Genomic DNA, 17,850 nt, shown 5'->3' on the forward strand with positions numbered 1-17,850 from the left:
TTCATGTTAATCTTACATACCGTAATAGTTTTGTCAATATTTTGTCAGTACATCTGAACAAAATAATTTTAGAAAACAACAAAACACAAAAGCTTTGAAAATCTGAAATTGGTAAGAAAGCAGCACACACTGGAATTCCCTCCCTAATGGCATTGAGGATCAACTCACAGCATGTAGACTGCAGCAGTTCAAAAAGGCAGCTCGCCTGAACCTTCTCAGGAGCAAATAGGGATGGGCAATAAATTCCAGCCTGCCAGAGACATTGAAATCCCACAAATGAATTTTAAGAAATACTGAAATTCTCAGCATGTTGATGTACCACCTCTCCGTGGATGCTGCCTAATCTGTTGAATATTTTCAGCATTTCCTGAAAAAAACATTTGTCAGTAGGAATCTATCAATTGGCACTGAACTTGTATTTTGGCAAGAAAAGCTTGATTTTTTTTTCCCTGAAAATGCTAATATTGCAATTTGGAATTACTGAAAAAGGTGAATTCCGAAGAAACCTTACTTTTTATTCCCCATCAATTTACTCTTAAACAGAAATTAAAGCCTACCTTTGAAAAGAAAGATTAAAATACCATGATGAACCTAATTTACAATATAAAATCAAATTCTACGCAATATTCTCACTGAAGATGGCCACTTAGTCATTCATCTCAATTCTGTTTCTGAGCCCTCACTGTTTGCCAGTTGGCTGTTACACATTACAACAGCTCAAAAAGTATAGCTATGAAGCAGTTTCAGACTTCCTGAGATTGTGGAAGGTGCACAAAATCTCAAATCTGCATTTACATTTCCGAGTGTTGATAGCACTAAAAACAAACAAGCAAAAAAACAAACTAGGACTGTCTATAAGATAATAAAGTGTGAAGCTGGACGAACACAGCAGGCCAAGCAGCATCTCAGGAGCACAAAAGCTGACGTTTCGGGCCTAGACCCTTCATCAGAGAGGGGGATGGGGTGAGGGTTCTGAATAAATAGGGAGAGAGGGGGTTGCGGACCGAAGATGGAGAGGAAACAAGATAGGTGGAGAGGAGAGTACAGGTGGGGAGGTAGGGAGGGGATAGGTCAGTCCAGGGAAGTCGGACAGGTCAAGGAGGTGGGAATAGTTAGTAGGTAGGAAATGGAGGTGCGGCTTGGTGTGGGAGGAAGGGATGGGTGAGAGGAAGAACAGGTTAGGGAGGCAGAGACAGGCTGGGCTGGTTTTGGGATGCAGTGGGTGGAGAGGAAGAGCTGGGCTGGTTGTGTGATGCGGTAGGGGAAGGGGAGATTTTGAAGCTGGTGAAGTCCACATTGATACCATTGGGCTGCAGGGTTCCCAAGCGGAATATGAGTTGCTGTTCCTGCAACCTTCAGGTGGCATCATTGTGGCACTGCAGGAGGCCCATGATGGACATGTCGTCTGAGGAATGGGAGGGGGAGTTGAAATGGTTCGTGACTGGGAGGTGCAGTTGTTTATTGCGAAACGAGCAGACGTGTTCTGCAAAGCGTTCCCCAAGCCTCCGCTTGGTTTCCCCAATGTAGAGGTAGCCACACCGGGTACAATGGATACAGTATACCACATTGGCAGGTGTGCAGGTGAACCTCTGCTTAATATGGAAAGTCATCTTGGGGCCTGGGATAGGGGTGAGGGAGGAGGTGTGGGGGCAAGTGTAGCACTTCCAGCGGTTGCAGGGGAAGGTGCCGGGTGTGGCGGGGTTGGAGGGCAGTGTGGAGCAAACAAGGGCGTCACAGAGAGAGTGGTCTCTCCGGAAAGCAGACAAGGGTGGGAATGGAAAAATGTCTTGGGTGGTGGGATCGGATTGTAGATGGCGGAAGTGTCGGAGGATGATGCGTTGTATCCGGAGGTTGGTGGGGTGGTTTGTGAGAATGAGGGGGATCCTCTCTGGGCGGTTGTGGCGGGGGTGGGGTGTGAGGGATGTGTTGCGGGAAATGCGGGAGACGCGGTCAAGTGCGTCGACCACTGCGGGGAGAAAGTTGCGGTCCTTGAAGAACTTGACATCTGGGATGTGCGGGAGTGGAATGCCTCATCGTGGGAGCAGATGCGGCGCAGGCGGAGGAATTGGGAATAGGGGATGGAATTTTTGCAGGAGCGTGGCTGGGAGGAGGTATATTCTAGGTAGCTGTGGGAGTCGGTGGGCTTGGAATGGACATCAGTTACAAACTGGTTGCCTGAGATGGAGACTGAGAGGTCCAGGAAGGTGAGGGATGTGTTGGAGAGACCGCTTTCCGGAGAGACCACTCTCTCCGTGACTCCCTTGTTCGCTCCACACTGCCCTCCAACCCCACCACGCCCGGCACCTTCCCCTGTAACCGCAGGAAATGCTACACTTGCCCCCACACCTCCTCCCTCACCCCTATCCCAGGTCCCCTCCCTACCTCCCCACCTATACTCTCCTCTCCACCTATCTTCTTTTTTCTCCATCTTTGGTCCGCCTCCCCCTCTCTCCCTATTTATTCCAGAATCCTCACCCCGTCCCCCTCTCTGATGAAAGGGCTAGGCCCAAAACGCCAGCTTTTGTTCTCCTGAGATGCTGCTTGGCCTGCTGTGTTCATCCAGCTTCACACTTTGTTATCTTGGATTCTCCAGCATCTGCAGTTCCCATTATCTCTCTTAGGACTGTCTATAATTTATTTCTCTTCTTTGTGCAACAAAAAGCTTTGTAAAACGTCAGCTGCCACTGTCAACAAATCAACTTGTGGAACGATGACAGTACCTGCATTATATGTTGACAAGAATTATCTAGATTTATGACACAGAAACAAGATTCTCAGCCCAGCTAGTTTGCACTACAGAATACGTTCCACAGAACATCCACCACTTTGCCAGTACTTGTAAAGAAACAAAGTAAATGGAGAAGAGTCATAGCAGACTCAAAGCATTAACTCTTTCTCTGTCTCAAATGCTGCCAGAGCTGTAGAATTTCTCCAGCACTTTGTTTTTGTTCCAGATTTCAAGCATGCACAGTACTTTACTTTTAGTTCACACACCTACTTCATCTAACCCTAACTGAATGTCCCCATCTCTTTTGTATACTTAATGCTTTGCCACTTGAAGCCATCTATATTATTCATTTTTAATATGGTTTTCAATCCTCTGTGCTGTGAGAAGAAGTGAAAGGGATGCTTCAGAAAAAGAGCCAGAATGATCGGGCTCGAGCAGAACTATATATCTTGCAGCTTTTCCATGCCACAGGCCAAAGTCAGAGACATAGATATTTTACTCTCTGCATTCCCTCTCCAGGTAGAACTCTCCTCACTTTCTTTTACTTATGAACTATCCTAACTCCCTTATTACTGCAAGATCTCAAGGACTAAGTAGGGTCACTATCCTGAAACTCTTGCTGCATGACATTTCAAGTCATTTCCAATTTCCATCTCAAATACAGAAATTTAAAAATTATGTTGGAGACACATCTTGCAGATCTGTCTACTTCAGTTAACATCTGTGCCTTGGACCTCCCTCATTTTGCATGGACGAGATAGCACTGTCCCTTGTAATATTTCCTTCCTTGATGTAAAATTTATACTTAACTGTTAAGCAGTAACCATATATAGCTCCTCACTGACAAGCAGGTTTTCCCCTTACAATGATTCCCAGTGGATATCATAGCGTCATTTACAAAAGTCAAATCCAAGATTGACAAAATACAACAGTCAAAAACTTCTTTGGTGGGTCACTTATCAGCTTACTGCATTAAATAACAAACAATGAAATGTTACCTATTCAGAGGGCTGTCTGATTCCATGTATTATTTTAAATACTGTTAAAGTGCACAAAACACTGGTCACTTTGAGGGATTTAATTGGCCTGCTTTTTTTTCAGATTGGAGTTTAATTTGAGACATTTTGAAAATAATTAAATTTACTTCTTACTTCCCTGAAATCTAGGAATGCAGATAAACTAAATAAAATTAGATAACTTTCGCATCCAAACAACGTTCATCAGGAAACTGCTCCATCCAGTCTGTCCCACGCAATTCGGATATTTTCATTGATTACAGAAGGTATTTTAAACATTACATAAAAATCTTGCATAAATGCAACGTATCCCACGACCTCCATTTGAAACGTGCCTCACAGCTAATTATTTCTCAGTCAAATTTGCTTTATTCTAATCCTGTGAAGCACTGTGGAATATTTTATTACATTGTTCAATTGCACCCAATAAAAAGCTCCATAAACAATAATGAAACAGATGACCAATGAGTCTTTTATTTCAAAGTAGTGTTGGCAAGCCAACGGCAACCTTGTTTCAATACACTTAGCAGTCTTCCTGGAAAGCAGCAAGAGATCTTTTACATGCACCTGCAGGAGTAGATAGAACCTCAGGTTAATGTCTCATCTGAAGGACAGCGCCTCAAACATTGCAGCACTGAACTGTCAGCCAACATTCTGTGCTCAAGGTCGCAAGTGCAATTTCAAACAGGAGCAATGAATCTTTCACTGAACTAAGGCTGCATTATAAAAAACAAATAAATCATACGGATTTAGCATTTGATTTGCAAATTATTTATCATTTCTCTACATACTCCAAATTAGGACTGGGTATTATCCAGTTTGAAAAGTTGGGATAAAATTGGTAAATTTCAAATTTGCTGATCGACTATTCTTGGAACAGAGGCTGTAAAACAAGCTGCTGATTTGTTATCAGTTATCTTCATGCCAGTAGTGTTGGCCAATTTCACACAAAATCTATTGGTCTCTACTTGCCTGTTAGTGGTTTTGCTGTTTCTCAGAATCTAAGGGAAATCACAAGAAAATCAAATACTATATCTCTACTTGATGCGGCATTAATGATTATTTTCACAGTTTACAGTCCTATGATTGATAATTACTTGCTGACAGTGCCAATCATATGGACTGATAAATTACACTTCCATTGTCACCAAGTGTCTGCTACTGTTTGTGCACAGGTGAGCAACTCTTATCCATTTATTTCCTGATCTCATTCATCTTTTCACAAGCCTTACAACAATGCTCAGTTGAGCAAGCTCCCAGGAGTTGCATGGAGGCTGCCCAAGGACAACTCTCTTGAAGCATGCACGCACAGTGACAGTGTTGGTTCACATAAGAAATGGTCATTTTAAGACAGACTGACAGACATCTGAGGAACCATGCCACAAGTGGGTATGTACACACATAAGTGAGCACCATAGAAAAGGAACAATTTGAAACATTGCTCATCTCATGTTGCATTTTTTCGCCCATGTCTTATCATTTTCCCTTTCCCCAATACAACTTCTCGCTTCAAGTACATTCCTTACTTTCTGCTTCTGTATAATACATTTTGAAGTAGATGTAATTAGCTGAATCAAATTTATTACAGGAATTTATTTTTCTCACCTCTCCCCTCATAGCTCTCAAAAACCTGGGCCTCTCATTTTTCATCTCTTTCACTCCTTTCAATCCTGGTGCATCCTATCTGTTGCTTCTTCACCTTTTGCTTTTGTATGAACAAAATGAGAGAGAAGATAAACAGCAAAACTATAGACTCAGAGGAAAAGAATGCATAATAGAAAGAAAAACTTCAAAAATGAAAACATGTTCATGGATGCAAAATTAGAAAGGGATTCAAAAGGATAGCTCAGATAAACTGTCTCCTCGTGGGAGAAATCATAAAGCAGGCATAATGTTCACATTAGAGTTAGATCATTAAGGTGAGAAATAAAGAAATGCACACAGGAGGCTGAGAATCTGAAGTACCCTACTTTAATAAAGCTGAGACACCAGGTTTAATTAAAAAAATACAACGTGGAGACACACAATTTTTTTACATTCAGAAGGATATAAAGGGATACAGGTTAAAAAGGTAGTTAACTAGAGTTGATGCACAGAGCAAGTAAAATGCAAGTGAGCAATGGAACACAGTCTCGAGGAACTGAAGGAATTATACCTGTTTCTAAGCGTTCACGTTCCATAAAGAAAAAACCCTTAAACTGCTTAAGTTTCTGGAAAACACATAAATACATGCAGAAAAATGCAAGACAAGAAACGAGAGTAAGCTTACCAAATTATAAACAAAGAAGTGTATAATGCTAAAAATTTCCTATCACTTAACTTTCAACAATATTAATTAGATTTGATTTATTATTGTCACATCTACTTAGATAGTGAAAATCATTATTTTGCGAGCTATCCAGGCAAAATTTATACCTTACATAGTACAACAGGATAATAGATTGGAATGCAAATTATAGTGCTACAGCCACAGGGTCGGTGCAGAGAATGATAAACTCTAGGTTATCAAAGGTCCAATCAAAAGTCTGATAACAGTGGGGAACAAGCTGTTCTAGAATCTGTCAGTTAAGTGCTTTCAAACTTTTGAACATTATGCCCGATGGAAGAAAGAGGAAGAGAGTAAAACAGGATGGGATGACTCTGATTGTGTTGGCTGCTTTCCCGAGGTAGCTGCAAGTGTAGATGGAGACAATGCAAGGAAGGCTAGTTTTTTTGATGGACTGGGCTGTGCTCATGACTCTCGGTAATTCTCTGCAGTCTTGGGCAGAGCAGTTGCCGTACCAAATAGTGATGCATGCAGATAAGATGTTTTCTAAGGTGCATGTATAAAAATTGGCAAGAGTCATTGTGGACATGCTAAATTTCCTTAGCTTTCTGAGGAACTAGCGGCATTGGTGCGCTTCCTTCACTGTGGAGTCAACGTGGACGGACCAGCACAGATCGCTGTTGATGTTTACTCTGAGGAACTTGAAGCTCTGAACTATCTCCACCTCAGCACCATTGATACAGACTGTAGGGAATGCCCTCCACTTCTTAAAGTCGATGATATTGAAGGAGACATTGTTGCCTTTACACCATACCACTAAGCTCTCTCTTCATGTACTCTGTCTCTACATTAAGATCTGATCCACAATGGTTGCGTCATCAACAAATTTGTACATGGAGTTAAGAGTTGAATTTAGCTGTACCGTCATGAGAATATAGCAGCCTTATAGGGCATCAGAATTAAGGAATATTGTGGAGAAGGTGCTGTCACCTATTCTTACTGTTTGTGGTCTACGCTCAGGAAGTCTAGGATCCAGTGGCAAAGAGGGAAGCAGAATCCTAGGTCTCGGAGTTTGGAGATGAGTTTATTTGGAATTATGATGTTGAAGGCAGAGTTAACCTCAATAAATAGGGGTCTGAAGTAGGTTTCCTTGTTATCAAAGGATGAGTATCGGGCTGAGAGGTGGCATATTAAAAAAGATTTTATAATAAAGCTAATGTGAGAAATAAATACCTGCTCATTACTTCAAAATGATTCTGTGAATCTATCAGTATAGTATAGATATTGCTACACATCTTATTTTTTCAGCTAAACTTGAATCAATTTAGTTACACATGGCATGAAATGAAGCGTATCTGAGGTTTTACCATAATCTGAGAACTTGAAAGCAGTAATTTGAAGTGGCATAAAATTGACAGATTCTCTAAATTCTTTCAAGTCCTATATCATGCTGCACTCAGGTTGAAAAACCTATCTCAAAATCAAAACATTGAAGACTACCTCTTGAGTCTCAAGAGGTAATGGGAATAATAGACCATAGATCATGGAATCCCTACAGTGTGGAAACAGGCCCTTCAGCCCAACAAGTCCACACCAACTCTCAGAGCATCCCACCCAGACCCATCCTCCTATAACCCAATTCAGCATGGGCATCTCTGCTGGAGTTCCTAGGGGGAGTGTCCTCGGCCCAACCATCTTCAGCTGCTTCATTGATGGCCTTCCCTCCATCATAACGGCAGAAGTAGGGATACTTGCTGATAATTGAGCAATGTCCAGCACAATTCACGAATACTCAGTCTGAAGCAATTTATTTAGCATGGCCAATCCCCCTAGCACACACATCTTTGGACTGTGGGAGGAAACCGGAGCACCCAGAAGAAATCCACGCAGACACAGGGAGAATGTGCAAACTCCACACAGACGGTCACCCGAGGGTGGAATCAAACCCAGGTCCCTGGCACTGTGAGGCAGCAGTGCTAACCACTGAGCCACCGTGCCATCCGGGCAACACAGAAAGCAACTGGTGAAAAAATACCCTCAGGGTGTGGGTACATTAGCAAGGCTGGTAGTTGTAAAATGTTGCATGGCGCTATTTTGAAAAGCATGGGAGTTTTCTTTGGTGTCCCGATTGAAATGTATTCGCCAACCAAGAGGAATTAAACAGACTTTTCATTGCATTGTCAATTGTGAAATCATAGAATCCCTACAACCATTCAGCCCATCAAATCAACACCAAGAGCACTCCATTCAGACCCTATCCTATTCCTGCATCTCCTACCCGAGGCACAATGGGGGTGCAATTTAGCATGGCCTATCCACCTAGCCTGCACATCTTCGGACTGTGGGAGGAAACCGGAGGAGACCCACGCAGACACGGGGAGAATGTGCAAACTCCACATAGGCCAATGCTGTAAGGTAGCTGTGCTAACTACCAAGCCATCACGTTGTTGTGTGTAAATTGGTTGCTTTGTCTCCTACAGTTCAACAATGACTATGTTTCAAAATTACTTCACTGGTTGTGAAGTGCTAACGGAGGTCATGAAAGCAACTATATAAATGTTATTTTTTTTCTTTCCAGCAGGGTGACTGCAGTACCAAAGAATAATGTTGTCATAGGCTCCTAAATGTGCCAAGAAATACATATATAAAATTACAAACATATTGGCATTGAGTTTTCAATTGGTAAGGACCAATGCTGAATCTAATTCATCAATAGTTTTCCTTCTAGGCTTACATTTAGTCAGATTTGAAGTGAAGTCACAATACTTTTATTGACGTGTCTGAAATTCTATTTTCAGTAAGTCTCAGTTTCACTGTAATATAAATATAATTAGCATAGTTTAACATTCTAGTAGTAATTAATTCAAAAGCTTGTCAATGTTGACTAATTTCTCTTAACATCTCCATCGGTTAACCACATTGTAATAGTCAATGCATCTTTAGGAGAATCGTTAGCCCTCTGAATGCGCATGGAGGCATCAGCAATACAACACTGACTGAATTGTTTTAAAGTCAACTGGGGTTAGAAATCCACAATCCATGAAGAGATTCTACTAATCTCTTGTAACATTTGTAAAGAACATTCAATGCACCTTTTTTTTTGTATCCTTGCAGATGCAGTTTACCTTCCTGGGTTTTTGCATGAACTTCTGTACCGGGGCTACTTTTTTTTATTATAATAAAATGTGAGGCTGGAAGAACACAGCAGGCCCAGCAGCATCTCAGGAGCACAAAAGCTGATGTTTCGGGCCTAGACCCTTCATCAGAGAGGGGGATGGGGTGAGGGTTCTGGAATAAATAGGGAGAGAGGGGGAGGCGGACCGAAGATGGAGAGAAAAGAAGATAGGTGGAGAGAGTATAGGTGGGGAGGTAGGGAAGGGATAGGTCAGTCCAGGGAAGACGGACAGGTCAAGGAGTCCATTGGGGATGATCCGGTTCCGTAGGCAGGAACCGGATCATCCCCAATGGACTCCTTGACCTGTCCGTCTTCCCTGGACTGACCTATCCCCTCCCTACCTCCCCACCTGTACTCTCTCCACCTATCTTCTTTTCTCTCCATCTTTGGTCCGCCTCCCCCTCTCTCCCTATTTATTCCAGAACCCTCACCCCATCCCCCTCTCTGATGAAGGGTCTAGGCCCGAAACGTCAGCTTTTGTGCTCCTGAAATGCTGCTGGGCCTGCTGTGTTCATCCAGCCTCACATTTTATTATCTTGGATTCTCCAGCATCTGCAGTTCCCATTATCACTACTGTTTTTTATTGCTTCTTAAGTCTAAATGGTACTGTCATGATTTCTATTCGGATTATAGATTTTAGCAGTTGGGTCCCGATACCCATTTTGTTTAGTATTTGGTCCTAAAACTGAACAACAAGTTTTGGAGAATAAAAAAGTAAAATCTGAAACTACTGACACTTTTTCCTCTGTTAAAAGTGATAACTTTTGTTAACCATTGCATGCATGTAGTTCAAATTCCCTTTGTGAGATCTACACAATCTCAAGAAAGATTTCAAATGAACTGCTGATGTGCTTGTAGATAAAGTGAGGAAACAAAATCCAATATAATCATTTGTGCCTCTGGAGCTGGAACAGTTTTCTTTTCCTCTCAAGTTCTCATCATTCCTCCATTGATTCCATTAAAGGCTAATCGAGATACAATCTCTTATGAGGGACAGTCAGTGATTGCACCAGGGAATTGCAGGCTTTCTGTAAATGCAAGCACTGTTTGCTCTACAGTCTCAACATTGGTCAGTTGAATGAGTGATAAAGAACTGCATTGAACTTTGATCAGGGTTATGGAAGTAAAGTTAATTTTCCACATTATCCATCAACCAGCTCTGATGAAACTATTACTTTACAGGTGCCTGCAGTATAAGCCTGACACTTAACTTCCATATTGCCTTTCAGCCATCAGACTGCAAAATCTAGGGCAATGTTCTTATCTTTGATGAGGTGAATTAGCCACCCCTAGAGAAAAAATTATTACCATTGTTTCTTTTTTAAATATAGCATCCGAATTATTAAGCAACTAGGACAATCTGCATTAATCTAAGCTTTATTGACAACCACAATTTAGATGTCATTTTAAAGTAAAGGTTTAAATAAAGTCTACCTTAGTCAAATTAATTTGAAGTTATTAATGGTTTGGACCAATACACTCTATTAGAATCTAACAATGTAATCAATTTGCATTTATATAGCAGCTTTAAAATGCTGAAATGTACATCATACAAGCGCTACAATAAACCCAGGAAACTGAGACAAAGAAGGAGGTATTAGGAGGTGATGACCACAAGCTCAATGAAAGAGGTGGGTTTTAGTGATAGTATTAAAGGAGAGAAGTGATGGAGAGGTTTAGGGAAGGAATTCCTCAGTGTCTGTCCTAGCTGGTAGATAGCAAAGTGGCTGAATGTGAGGAGAAATGAATGTGGGATGCAGAAGAACTTCAGGTTAGAAAAACACAGGCTCAAAGTATTGTACAGCTGTCGATGGGCATTTTCAGAGACATTAGTAACATAACGCAAGATGGGGCTTTTCTAATCAATGGGACATCTGAGGTGGATAGAAACCTCTCATGCTTTACAAGCCAGGGAGGAATCTATAATGTTGCAAAATATGAGCCAAGTGTAGAATAATGAAGACAGAAGTGATGAATAAGAGGAACTTGACACAGTAAGGATATGGTCAGCAAAGCACTGGGGTGTGGTTAGCTCAGTTGACTGGATGGCTGGTTTGCAAGCAGAATGTTGCCAATAGCATGGATTCAATTCCTGCACTGGCAGAGGTTACATGAAGGATTCTCCTTCCCAGCCTGTCCCTTCGCCTGAGACACGATGACTCTCCTGTAGATCACCACCAGTTGTCTCTCTGTAATGAGACAGCAGCCATATATTCCATAGGATTATGGCAACTCCACCTTTTAAATGAAGTGATTCCACACTTCAGGCCTGCTCCACCAGTGAAAATGATCATGGTTAATCTTATACCTCCTATTTCCCCCTTTCTCACCAAAGGCCTTAGTGTCTGTAATCAATTGAAAGTGTTGCTCAAAGACCGGTGTGAAATAAAAGGGTCTTGATTCATGAGAAAATTGTGCCAATATTAGGGAAAAAAGGGAGCTATACCATGGGCCAGCTGATGTCTGCTGGAACCAGAGCGCCAGCAAGTCATTTCACTGAGGATGCAGAGACAGCTTTCAACTTAACTGTTTGATAGGTAGGAAGGTGAGGGCTCACATGAGGGCAGGTTGGAAAGTAAAAGAGAAGGGACAAAGCAATGACATAAGACAGAAATAAAGTTAAATGGTAACAACAGTGTGACAGCAAGAGAGACAGAACACACAAACTCAGGACTGGACCAAACAGTTTGAGTACAGAAAAATGGCTTTAAACTAACAGAAGGAAAATACATTCAAGTGAACTGAGATTTACAAATCTGAAGATAAAAGCAGAGGTAATAAAAATTGCACTGATGTGGGTAAAGAAAAAGCTCAGGTTTAACAACAATAGCAGAGGCAATATATTCACAAGTGAAAAAGTGGCAAAAAATAAAATTTAAATGACTTTATCTAGATATATGGCACATCCACATTAAGATAGGATGAAATGGTGGCATAAATGAAGAAAAATAGTTTAGAACTAATCACACTGAGAAAAACATTACCTAGTTATACACAAAAAAGATGGCAAGGCAGGTAACATGTTATGTCTTCAGTACATATGGACTCCTGGATGTCAGTCAGATACATGATAATACACGTTCAATAACTGTTTGCAGCTCAAGCAGCTTTGAATTATGTTTTAATGTGCTGAAGGCTAACCTACAAACGCTGCAACACCTCAGTGGTGGTGGTGGGGCACGTTGCAGAACACACTCTTTCATAGCCCAGAGAATTGTACCCGCTCTTCCGTCATTGTTCAAGAAAAACAGCATGTGCCTGCATGTGAGACAGGTAGGGGGCTTAGTCTTGACAACTGTCTAATGGCTCGGAGGTTCTTTCATCTTGTCTGGATGACAGCAAGGGCTGCAGGGTAGATACGCTGACTGGCTGTGGCACTGTGCTGTAGGGAGCTATTTAAGTTATGGGGAGCAAAAAAAGAGATATAGTGTGGGCGACAGTATAATCATTGGGATTGTCACTGTTCTCTGCTGCAAACAGCCAGTGTCTAGAAGACTGTGTTGTCTGCCTGGTACCAGGGTGTGGGACATATGTTCAAGACTGTATAGGACCTTACAAATGGGAGGCTCAAGATCCAATCATTGTGGTCTATGAAGATGACAATGACATATATAGTTCATCGTCAGTATGAGAAGCCAGGCACTGAATTATGAAGCAGTTGCTCAATCAGTAACAATTTCTAGATTATTACCTGAATCACAGGCAAATAGGCATACACACATAAAATTTGGGAACTGATTGCATGACTGGTGCCATAAAAGTAGGTTCTATGTTGAGGGGCACCGGCATCTATACTGAGGAAAGAGGGATCTGTATCATTAGGACAGTCTATACTTGAACAGCATGGGAGCAGTGTTCCAGCAAGCTACATAACAAGGAAGTAGAGAAGGTTTTAACTGAATAGTGGGAACAAGGGATTAAAATTTGGGAAGAAGTAAATCAAGGGGGTGAGATGAGGCAAGACAGGGAGAAATAAATGAATTACGGGAAATGATAAACAGGCAGTAACAGGAAGGGTAGAAATCTAAAAGTTAATCAACAGATAATGCTAAAAAAATTGCTCTTCATCTGAATACATGGAGCATTTCAAACAAAACTGACAGTACAATTAGAATAGAGAAAAAATGAGAGGTGGCCTTCTTGAAACATACACAATTTTTTAAAGAGGTGACAGTGTGGATGTGGAAAGTTTGTTGTCTCTTCTGGAAGAGCCAAGGTCTCACACATTTAACAGAGATGAGGAGGAATTTCTTCATTCAAGGCAGTGGAATTCTGTATCGGAGAGGGTTGTTAAAGCTTGGTCATTAAGTATATTCAAGACTGAGACAGGTTTTTAATCCATAAGGGAAGCAAGGGTTAATGGTAAAAGAAAGGAAAGTAGAATTGAAGATTTTCAGATCAGCAATGATCTCACTGAATGGCACAGCAGACCTGATGGGCTGAATGGCCTAACTCTGCTCCTATACCTTACGGTCTTAAGTACCAACCACAGTACTGTAGGCCTGGGGTCACATGTAGGCTAGGCCAGGTAAGTACAACAGTTTCTCCCCAAAAGGACACTGGTGAACCAAATCTTTTTTCCCAACAATCAATAATGGTTTAATATTCATTTAATTCCAGATTTTTTTAAAAACTTGAATCCAAACTTCACCTGTCATTGATCCAGGTCTCCAGAAAATTAATCAGGTATCTGGGTTAACAGTCTAGCGATATTCCTACAAGGTCATTGGCTCCCCCTACAATCTACATCAATGACTTCAATGATGGCACTAAGATTGGTACAAAGTTAATTCTCAAAAGGTAGTGGTGTCTGAAAATGCATATGGGCAGGTGAGTGGATGAAAATATGTTAAATGGAGAACAACGTGGGAAAACGAGAAGTTGTCCACTTCAGCAGGAAAAATAGAAAGCAGTTACCAATCAAATGGTGAGAGATTGTAGAAGGTAGTGGTCCCAGAGGGATCTAGGTATCCTGGCGCATGAATCACAAAGCGTTAGACTTTGGGTGCAGCAAGCAATGAGAAAAGCAACTGGAATGTTGGATTAATTGCAATGGGAGTGACAAAAGACAATAGACAATAGGTGCAGGAGTAGGCCATTCGCCCCTTCGAGCCAGCACCACCATTCATCATGATCATGGCTGATCATCCACGATCAGTATCCTGTTCCTGCTTTATCCCCATAACCCTTGATTCCAGTGGATCATAAGAGGAAGGAAAGTTTGCTGAAGCAGTATAGGGCCTTAATGAAACCACATCTCCATGTTATTTTGTTAAAAATTCACTCGTGTGATATGGACATTGATGGCTGGTCACTATTGCATTGTCCCTCCCCAATCATCCTTGAGAAGGTGGTGGTGGTGAACTGCCTTCTTGAACTGCTGCAATCCATGTGCTTTGGTCATACCAAAATACCTGTCGGGAGGGAATCCCAGGAGGCTGATCCCATGAAAGTGGAGGAACAGCAATATATTTCCGAGTCAGGATGGTGAATGGCTTGGTGGGGAACTTACAAATGGTAGTTTTCCCATGTATCTGCTGCCCTTGTCATTTCAGGTGGAAGTGATTGTAAATTTGGAAGATGCTATGTCAGGATTTTTGATGAATTTCTGCGTTGTATCTTGAAAATAGTAGGAGGAGTGTGTCCTGAGCATCGGTGGTGGAGGGAATGGATGTTTGTGGGTGTGATGCCAATCGACAGGGCTGCTTTGTCCTGGTTAAAGTACTGGAGTAGTGCGGACAATTCTGATTATTTGAAAGAGGAAATAAAATTGCACATCAGTCATTTAGGCAAGATTTGTTCAACTCAAAAGCTTAGGTGAGGGATTTAGCTTTGGAAGAAACATTGAACATATTGGATCTTTACTCATTGGAATTCAAGAGGAAGAAAGGTACATTATTATCCTGAAGAGCCTCTACAGAGCAGATGCTGAGAGGAATGTTCTAAGTTTGACAATGGTACAAAGCTAAATGAGGACAGAAGCTGTGAGCAGGACACAAAGAAGGGGCAAAAAGAGATAAAGCCATGTTCAGTGAGTGGTCAACAAAGTCGCAAATAGAATCTGGAGTGAGGGTATTCATTTTACTCAAAATTAGAGAAGGAATTTTATTTTTAAAAAGAAATGAAGCTTCTAGCTTTTTTGTGTTTGCGCAAGGAACATGAGTTAGCATGTATGTACAGCAAGCAATTTCAAAAGCAAATAGCATATTGGTCTTTTTGCAAAGAGTTTGAAACAATTTGGGAGAGTCCGCACACTCCGATCAAGGTTAGGACCCAAAGACTTTCAATGCCGAAAGTCACCTTCATGCACAGAGTTTGAAGGTCCATGTATCTGCAGTAGACATTAGAGTGAACATAGTATTGAGGTATCAGATGAAACAAATCTCACTCCAGTTGTACAAGAGACCACACCCGGCATAACGTGTGCTATTCCAGGCTCTATGTTTAAAGGAAGAATGTTGCATTGGAGGTTATGTAGTGCAGGCTCGCTGCATTGATCTCTAGAACGAGCAGGTTGTACTCTGATGAAAGGCTTGGGAACTTGGGTCAATATTTTCCAGAGCTTTGAAGAATAAGGGGTGACCTTCCTGAAATATTCAAGATTCTAGACTGAGTTCCCAGGGTAGATTCTGTGACATTGTTTCTCTTGGCTAGGGAATCTAGCACAAGAGGGCACAACCACAGGATAAAGGCAAACTATTTAGAATTGGGATGAGTATAAACCTCTTTGCTTGAATCGTTGTTGTGAAAATCTTTGGAGTATCTCTTCTAGGGCTGGTTGATTATATTTAAAAGGCTGAAGTGGACAGGTTTTCAGGGAATCAAGGGAATTGCGATTGAGCAGGAAAGTGGGGTTGAAGCCCATGACCAGCCCAGGACATGATAAAAGACAAAGAATTTTAATAGAAACCGAAAGAACTGCGGTTTCTGTGAATCATGAACAAAAATAAAGTTGCTGCAAAAGCTCAACAGGTCTGGCAGCATGTGTGAAGGGAAAACCCCACAGAGTTAATGTTTTGAGTCCGGGGACCCTTCCTCAGAAATTTTAATATTTGCTATGGTGTTTCCCTGCTCCTTTTCTTATGTTGTGTGCTTTCCTTCCAAACATCAGAAGTTCTTGACATATACCACTTCTTTCTGTGTGTTACTGCCTGAAAATGAAGGTGGATGCATACCTTTGATAAAGGAAGTTGGAAAATTAATTCACCTTTCTATGTCCACAGTAGGTTGGAATAAATTACTGCCTCAGAACACATATTTTAATCAGAAGCCAAGAAGTGTATCTCTCTCTCGGTTTGATTCTGACACTGAAAACAAACATCAACGAGATTTTGATAAGAAATTTAATTCTACATTCTTATTTATACAATTGGCCTGACTGTTACCAGGTAAAGTAAACAGAAAACAAAAACCAGCAACTATTGCAATAGTAGACAGTTCCTTTTTGTCCATTTGGCAGCAGCTCTATTATAAAATCTGCCAGGTTTTAGAAAAGAGAGTGTGTCAAATGCATGATAGCCGTCCCAATGGCTCCTCTGGGGTGCTGCACATCTGAGATAATATTTCAACTGAAGCTCCATTTACCTATACTGTGCTTGTAATTCAAATGACCATGTATGAGGACCAAGACACTATTTAAATAGCTGATGGAATTATTCCAATATTGTTGTAAATATTTCTCTGTCAAAAATGACCAAACAAAAAAGAAAGGATTAACTGGCATAAGATGTTTCTAAAGTTTGACAGTAGTACACTATTTCGAAATAGCCCAACTCTGAAAAATGTTGCAATCTATTCTACAAAATCCCAAGCCAAAATTAAAGTGGCTCATAAAAATCCCTAATGCAACTTGAATCTTCATTCTCACAGGTATTAACATAATGATTGAAAAAAGCCCATCAATTCAAGGCAGGAATACAGGAAATCTTGTGGTTGGTAAAGCAAAAGAAAATCCACAGCTTACTCTGGATTTGCTGCTGGCAAAAGCCCACCAATGCTCTTACTTTTAGAAAAGATACTGTACTCCACAGCTGTTACATGGTAGTGTAGTCCTCTATAAAATTAGACTGCATGATAATCATCATTATACATGAGCTATTAGAACTTTGAGTATAAATACTACATTTACATAAGCAAATGTGAAACGGTTTTTCAGCACTCTTCAGTTCAAAGTCATGTTGCTTCCATCATCTTTAGAAATCAGCTTCAGGAGCAGTCATTACTTGGAACTGCATTTGTTCAAAACTGGAATTAGTGATTGCCTGCTGCCCCAAAACATGTGGCAGAGCAACTTGATGCAGCTGACAGAATGCCTGGTGACCATCTAGAATGATGTGTTAATGAATTCAGAGCTTACAATGAATTCAATATTCAATTGAATTTAATGCAAAATGTGATTCCATTTTATGTTACAATGGAGGTTATAGTAGAGTACAGATAAGAGAGGGAAAAAAATTCCATTTATTTTTGCAGAAGTTCACTTTTTCCATTGCTGAGTCAAGCTTTACCTTCAAACAGCTGATCTAATCAAAGACCCCTGCCATCTCAGTTATCCTGTTTAACTCCACCTTCTGTCAAGCAGAAGATCCAGAGTTTGAAAGCATGTACAAACAGGTTTAAGAAAAGGTTCTTCCCTATTATCAGGCTTATGAACCGACCTCTCAGA

General features: G+C 41.1%; 1 protein-coding gene across 19 annotated transcripts in view; it reads right to left on the minus strand.

Annotated features, from left to right (window-relative positions):
• gulp1b (GULP PTB domain containing engulfment adaptor 1b) overlaps positions 1–17,850 on the minus strand; it is a 344,780-nt gene that overhangs the window by 287,625 nt on the left and 39,305 nt on the right. For 2 of the 19 annotated variants that reach the window (XM_048534108.2, XM_059647182.1), the window contains exon 2: positions 5,350–5,449. The exons of the other annotated variants lie outside the window; for them this stretch is intronic. The gene's annotated coding sequence lies outside the window, so the exon portion shown is untranslated. The remainder of the gene's footprint in view (positions 1–5,349; positions 5,450–17,850) is intronic. 19 annotated transcript variants of the gene reach the window in all.

Source organism: Stegostoma tigrinum, chromosome 7 (assembly GCF_030684315.1).
Source record: "Stegostoma tigrinum isolate sSteTig4 chromosome 7, sSteTig4.hap1, whole genome shotgun sequence".
Classification (NCBI taxonomy): domain Eukaryota; kingdom Metazoa; phylum Chordata; class Chondrichthyes; order Orectolobiformes; family Stegostomatidae; genus Stegostoma; species Stegostoma tigrinum.